The sequence below is a fragment of the Nicotiana sylvestris genome, chromosome 3 (genome assembly GCF_000393655.2).
Source record: "Nicotiana sylvestris chromosome 3, ASM39365v2, whole genome shotgun sequence".
In the NCBI taxonomy this organism is placed as follows: Eukaryota; Viridiplantae; Streptophyta; class Magnoliopsida; order Solanales; family Solanaceae; genus Nicotiana; species Nicotiana sylvestris.
In genome coordinates, this window is record NC_091059.1 from 61,046,652 (window position 1) to 61,053,667 (window position 7,016).

A 7,016-nucleotide genomic window follows, 5' to 3' on the forward strand; every position below is an offset into this window, starting at 1 on the left:
ATTATACACATGGTAGGGAAACTTTGAATCTTCAAATCCAGGAGGTTGTTTTACATATGCTGCCTCTTCAATGAAATCATTCAACAAAGCACTTTTGACATCCATCTAGAATAGCCTAAATCTATTAAAGGATGCGTATGCAAGAAAAATTCGTATTGATTCCAGTCGAGTTACTGGGAAAAAGGTTTCATCGTAGTCGGCTCCTTCCTGCTGTTAGTATCCTTGAGCTACTAAGCTGGCTTTGTTTCTCACAACCTTTCCATCCTCATTAAGCTTATTTTTGACAACCTATTTTGTTCCAATTACAGTAGTGTTTGCAGGCTTAGACATTAGTTTCCACAGTTGATTTTTGTCAAATTGATCCAGTTCTTCCTGCATTGCTTGTAACCAGCTTGAGTCTTTTAGTGCTTCCTCTATTTTCTTTCTACAATGCTATATTTGTTTTTTACTCGAGGGCTCCTCTGGTTCTTATTCCTTCGCTTGGATCTCCTATGATAAACTTTTGAGGATATTCTGGTTCACTTCTCCATTCATTTGGACGAGTTGCACTTGTATGAGTAGTTGACACGTTCTAAGATTCTGATTGACTGTTGCTAATCTCACTAGTTGACTCCATAACATTGTGAGGTTTGTTAGTCGACTTTTGAGATTTGCTTGACTTTGGAATTTTTTGAATTTGATCTTCATCACCTGCTATAATTCCTTTGTTAGACGTAGTGTTATTTTTATCAAAAATAGCATGTACTGATTCTTCTACACATAGTGTGCATTTATTATAAACTCTAAAAGATCTACTATTTAAGGAATAACCTAGAAAAATACCTTCATCACTTCTTAGATCAAATTTTCCAAGATTGTCCTTACCATTATTGTTGATGAAACACTTTCTTCCAAACGGGTGGAAGTAACTTATAATGGGTCGTTTATCTTTCCATAGTTCACATGGATTCTTCTTCAGGATAGGTCTTATGAGACATCGGTTGAGAATGTGGCAAGTTGTACTTACTCCATCTGCCCAAAAGTGATTTGGCATACTCCAGTATCATTGTTCTCGTTGTATCATGCATAGTCCTATTTTTTCCGCTCAACTACTCCATTCTATTGAGGCGATCTTCGAGCTGAGATATTACGGGTGTATCCTTGATCATTGCAGAAATCTTCAAATGCTCTGCTTTCAAACTCTCCTCCATGATCACTTTGAATGGTTGTTATAAGATACCCCTTTTCTCTTTCGACTCTTTACAAAAGATCTTAAAGTTTTTCAAAACTTCATCTTTGTGAGATAGAAAAATCACCCAAGTAAAATGTGAGTAATTATCAACAATAACAAAAACATATCGTTTTCCTCCTATGCTAGAAATTCTAGTGGGTCCAAATAAGTCCATATAAAACAATTGCAAGGGCTTTTATGTAGATACAATATCTTTGTTTTTGAAAGAGTTTCTGGTTTGTTTACCAATCTAACATGCATCACATATATGATTTCTAGAGAAATTGAGTTTAGGCAAACCAATAACTATGTCATGCTTGGAGAGTTTTTCTATCAGATGCATGCTTGCATGACGAAGTTACTTATGCCATAAGCATGGGTCATCAGATATGGATGTTAAACAAATATGACCATATAGATTTTCAAAGCCATCAAGTATATAGACATTTCAATACCTTTTTCCTCAGAGTATTATTTTACCTATCTCGTCTTCAATAGCACAACCTATTTTCTTGAACTTTACTTCATACCCTGAGTCGCATAGCTGACTGATACTCAGAAGATTGTAGTTAAGTCCACCAACAAGATAAACCTCAGTGATATCACAATTATTATTGAATGGAACTGTGTCGGTACCGACTATTTTTCCTTTTCAGTCATCAACAAATTTGACACTTCCTCCATCTATCTTTGTAACTTCTTTAAACAGGTTTTTGTCACCTGGTTCGACTTGACCGAACTATGATTGGTGGATTTGCGCATGCCATTGAGTTTGTATATGGGGAAATCGGAGGAGCCAATTTCTCGTTGCTAAGGCATCCCGGAGGGTCACCTCGAAGGCTCGAGACAACGGACCGTGTACCCTCCCTCGAGGGTCGTTGACACTCGAACTCAGATAACAATGACCTCGATAATGGTAGAAATGGGAAGCTCCCTAGGCACATGGCTAGGACTGACAGAGCCTAGTGAACTACTCTAAGACCCGAATCAGGGTGTCATCTAGTTGTCACATCTCCGTATCTTTGTAATTAATGCTTGTTGTACTATGATGGGATTGCCCTCCTATATAAAGGGGAACCCTATCACTTTGTAAGGGTTGGTTGCTTCAGTTACTCCACACGAAATATACAAGAACATTCTATTTTGCTCTCTAACATATTCTCTTGATATTATTGCTTTCATTTATTATATTCGTATTTATTCATAATATATTTATTATCATTGACCATAAAGAGCCTCCGTTAATTTTATTATAAATGTTAGCCGCATAGCAACTGCCTTCAATAGCTCATAGTCGAGCTCCGGGATTGACCTCGAGGCCCCGAATCGACGAGCTCGAGACCCCGATAATTGGCCAAACAATTTGATTTTTCCCTATCCTTAATTCTTATTTCGTTTCTATGTATCGCATACATATCATCAACTACTTAACAAACTAGCATAAAAATAGATCACATATTTTTAGAGTCTCATCAACAAATTTAATTGTTCTTACCATTTTCACGATAAATAGTTTGGTACCCATCGTGGGGCTAAAAATAATAGTGATTATTTTCTTGCTGGTTACGTCCTATAACGCAAGTTATCTTTCACACTTTTTCTTGACCAAGATCTTCAATTTCGGGTCGAAATGTCTAACTCAGTAAACTGAGATGAAAATGACAATCTTGAGGACCACGGGGAAAATAGTGTGGTTGTTCGATGTATTGGTGTGCCACCACGAAACCCTAAAAATGCGCCAGAACTGACCCCCATGGACATGGTCTCCCGCCATGCCTAACGGGTCGATATAAGCTCGCATACCGATAGGAGCGTGCATCAAGGAGATCCACAAGAAGCTCAAAAAACCCCAACTAGTGAAGAACGTGTGGTTAGCCTTCATGTTATTTTTGAAATTTTGCATGCACAAAAGCTAGCTATTGCTTAGCTGCAAAGTCACCAGAAAACTCCTAGCACGATAGCACCGAGGACAGCTCCCCCAGCCGAACAGGTATCGAAGAGATCGAGCAACAACGGGTCGATAGCCGACCCTATTATCATAAAAATGCTCGAGGACCTCACCGAAAGGATCGAATCGTGCAAGAAAATGATAGAAGCCAATGATAAGAAGGTCGAGACCTACCACTCCAGGGTTGACCAAATTTCGGGCGCACTCCTGGTCCTGAAAGGCGTGGATTCGAAGAAGTTCATACAAAGGTCGTTCCTAGAGGAAGCGGCCCCGAAAACCATTCCAAAGAAGTTCAGAATGCCAGAACTCCCAAAGTACAACGGGACATCGGACCCCAGTGAACATGTTACTGCCTACACTTGTGTAGTTAAGGGCAATGATATAAAGGATGATGAGATCAAGTCCATCTTACTAAAGAAGTTCGAGGTAACACTCTCGCAGGGGGCCATGATGTTTGTATCACAACTTAGCTCCTAACTCCGTAGATTTATTTGCCATGCTAGCAGACTCCTTTATAAAAGCACATGCCGGTGCCATCAAAGTAGCAACGAGGAAATCTAACGTGTTCAAAATCAAGTAGAAAGAGAATGAAATGCTGTGAGAGTTCGTATCTCGCTTCCAAATGGAACGAATGGAGCTATCTATAGTCTCCGATGACTGGGTAGTGCAGGCTTTCACTCAAGGTCTGAATGAACGAAAGCTCGATGGCTTCAAGACAGTTGAAACAGAATTTGATCGAGTATCTCGTTGTGACCTGGTCGGACGTCCACAACCGATACTAGTCGAAGATCAAGGCCGAAGATGCCTAGCTGGGAGCCCCTTCGGGCTCAGTATACCCAAGCAGTCTTCCAGTGAGGGAACCAAATCCAAACAAGGAAAGGTATCAGCCATACACCGAGGACAGGAGGAACACCCCGAGGCGCAACCCACCTCGCAATGATCGAAGGATAGACCGAGGATAGGATCCCCGGTGACTCATCAACAGGGCCAGATTTGATAGGAACATAGTGCCAACGGGGGCACCCCACTTATCATAATACAACTTCAACGTCGATATATCTGACATCGTGTTCTCCATCAGTAAAATCAGAGATGCCAGGTGGACCAGGCCTGTACAATGGGATCCCTCAAAAAGGAATCATAACATAGTGTGCGAGTTTCACAATACACACGGCCACAGGATCGAAGATAGCCACCAACTCCGAGAAGAGGTAGCTCGACTACTAAACAAAGGTCACCTCCGAGAATTCCTCAGCGACTGAGCCAAAAATAAGTTCCGAGAAAGAGAGGTGTCCAAGAAGAACGAAACAAGTGAGCCACAACATGTCATACACATGATCTTGAGAGGCATCGATGCCCCGCAGGAACCCGTTATGAGAAGGACAAAAATATCCATCACTAGAGAAAAGCGAACCTGGGGGTATATACCCGAGGATGCCCTAACGTTCAGCGAAGAGGACACCGAGACCTTGTCTCAACCTCACAATGACGCACTGGTAATCTCTTTCCTTGTAAATGATTTTCAGATAAAACGTGTACTCATGGATCCAGGTAGCTCGGCCAATATTATCAGGTTTAGGGTGATAGAGCAGCTCGGACTGCTTGACCAAATCGTGCCAAAATTCGAGTCCTCAATGGATTCAACATGGCAAGTGAAACAACGAAAGGAGAAATCTCCCTCCCAGTCACCCTGGCTGGCACGACCCAAAATGCTAAATTCCTTATCATCGAAGGATACATGAGGTACAATGCCTTGTTCGGACGACCGTAGATACACTGCATGAGGGCAGTACTGTCCACTCTCCACCAATTGATGAAATTTCCGACAAAGGATGGGATTAAAACCGTCTATGGGGAACAAGATGCGGTGAGGGAAATGTTCGCGGTGCACGATGTAGCACCAGTACCAATACCTCCACCCACAAGAGACCCGAAGGGTAATCAAACTACACCTTAGAGTAAGCCCGATTAAACAAAATAAAGGACCATACTGCGTCCTCATCTTGAGTAATTAGGAAATATCGGTCCTCGAAACATCGCCGGCACATCTCACACTAAGTTATAACCATCTCCATTTTCATTACATATTTCATACTAACCCTTATGCAGGTGCCCGACCGAAGCAGTCAAAGCGCTAACCCATCTCGAAGACCTTAAGGTTTTAAAGTATCTGTTGCACTATTTTCCTTCGACCGGGTTTTTACCCCGAAAAGGGTTTTACCGGAAAGGTTTTAACGAGGCAACATCCGCATGCTACCTAAGGGAGACTCAACAAGTATTTGAGGCTCCTTTCGCAATCAACCTCGTACACTGGGGGCATCCCCCCCGGAAGGTCATACACATGAAAGCTAAGAAATGCCAAATGGGGTCTGTAAGCACGTGATTTTTGCCCTATGAAAGAATTACTCCCAAAAAAAATTCAAAATAAAATAATTTTCCTTTATGTGCAATTTTTGAGAATTGTTGTGACATTTTTGGATAATTATTTGTATTTGTCTGTGCATGTTTATTTTTTTTGTATTACAAAATGAAAAAATCACAAAAATATGTATTTTTGCATTTTTAGCATTTAATGTCCAATTGTACAATTTTATGCTTAATTATTACTTAATTGCGTGTTAATTGTTATTGGGAGTTAATTTGCGCTTTTATAAATTAATTTAGTTCTATATGATAATTTAAGGATTTTAGAATTTAGTTACAGTTTAAGAAAAACAAAAGAAGAAAAGAGAGCAAAAATATAAAGAAAATCGGTACTGGGCTCTTCTCCAATTTTGAACCGAGGACCAAAACACTTATACCCAACCTTCCCCTACGACCCGGTCCATTTCAAACCGGGTCGACCCAGTCCATAACCCAAATACCCAACACCCCTATCTCCCTATCTTACATTTCACAAAACAAAAACAAAAAAAACCCTAAACCTAAAGCTAATCCCATCCGCCACCCTCTCTTCTTATTCTCTAAGACCAAACCCCTCCAACACGAGCAGCCATGGCTGCTTTCCCCCTCACGCCTCACCCTCAACACACATACACATACGTCGTTCTTCATCGCCCTCGCGACCCCAGCTCGAACAAACAACCAACACCATCTCCATCGTCGTCCTCAAGCTATGAACGACCAAACGACCACCTTCGAGCTCTGTCTCGACATCCATGGAAGATATGAACTAGCACCCCAGCTTCACTTACTGCTTCTTTTGCTTCGTCTTCAACACACCAGCGGACCCCATTCTTGTCAAACAAATGAACCAGTCCACCAGCGAGCTCACCTCCATGTCGTTGTTGTTCCTGTTTGTGAACGACCCTCTTCTTCATGCCAAACAACCATTGCTTCATTTCCTTCAAAAACAGGAGAACACCCCTGAGCTCCCAAGGACGAAAATCTCCAGCTGCTGCTGCTGCTGTTCCATTTTTCATCTTCGTCTTCTTCATGACGAAGCAGCCGTTTTCCAGCAGCTCCATCACGTCCAAACAGACCCCATCGCTACTGCTTCACCCTTTTCCGTCGCTTCTAGGCCAAAAACGAGACTCAACTATCTCGTTTGTTCAAGCTTTGGTCGGGGTTTATCGAAGCAGTCCATACACAGTCGAGGACGTCGAGTTGCAGTGCGTCGAGGTTGTCATTCGAACCCAATCCCTTTTAATATGGTATGATTCCGATCTATTTTGTGTTATTGTTAGCTTTCGTTCATCTTCTACTTAATTCTCGTTCCGGGAAAAAAATTAAATGTTTGTTTTATTCTGATTTTTCTTCTTCTTTGTATCGTTGCATATTTCAAGTTAGGAAGTTCAATCAGTCTTGTATAAAATTGTGGCTATTCCCATAAGTGTTGATTATTGTATTGGTTCAAAT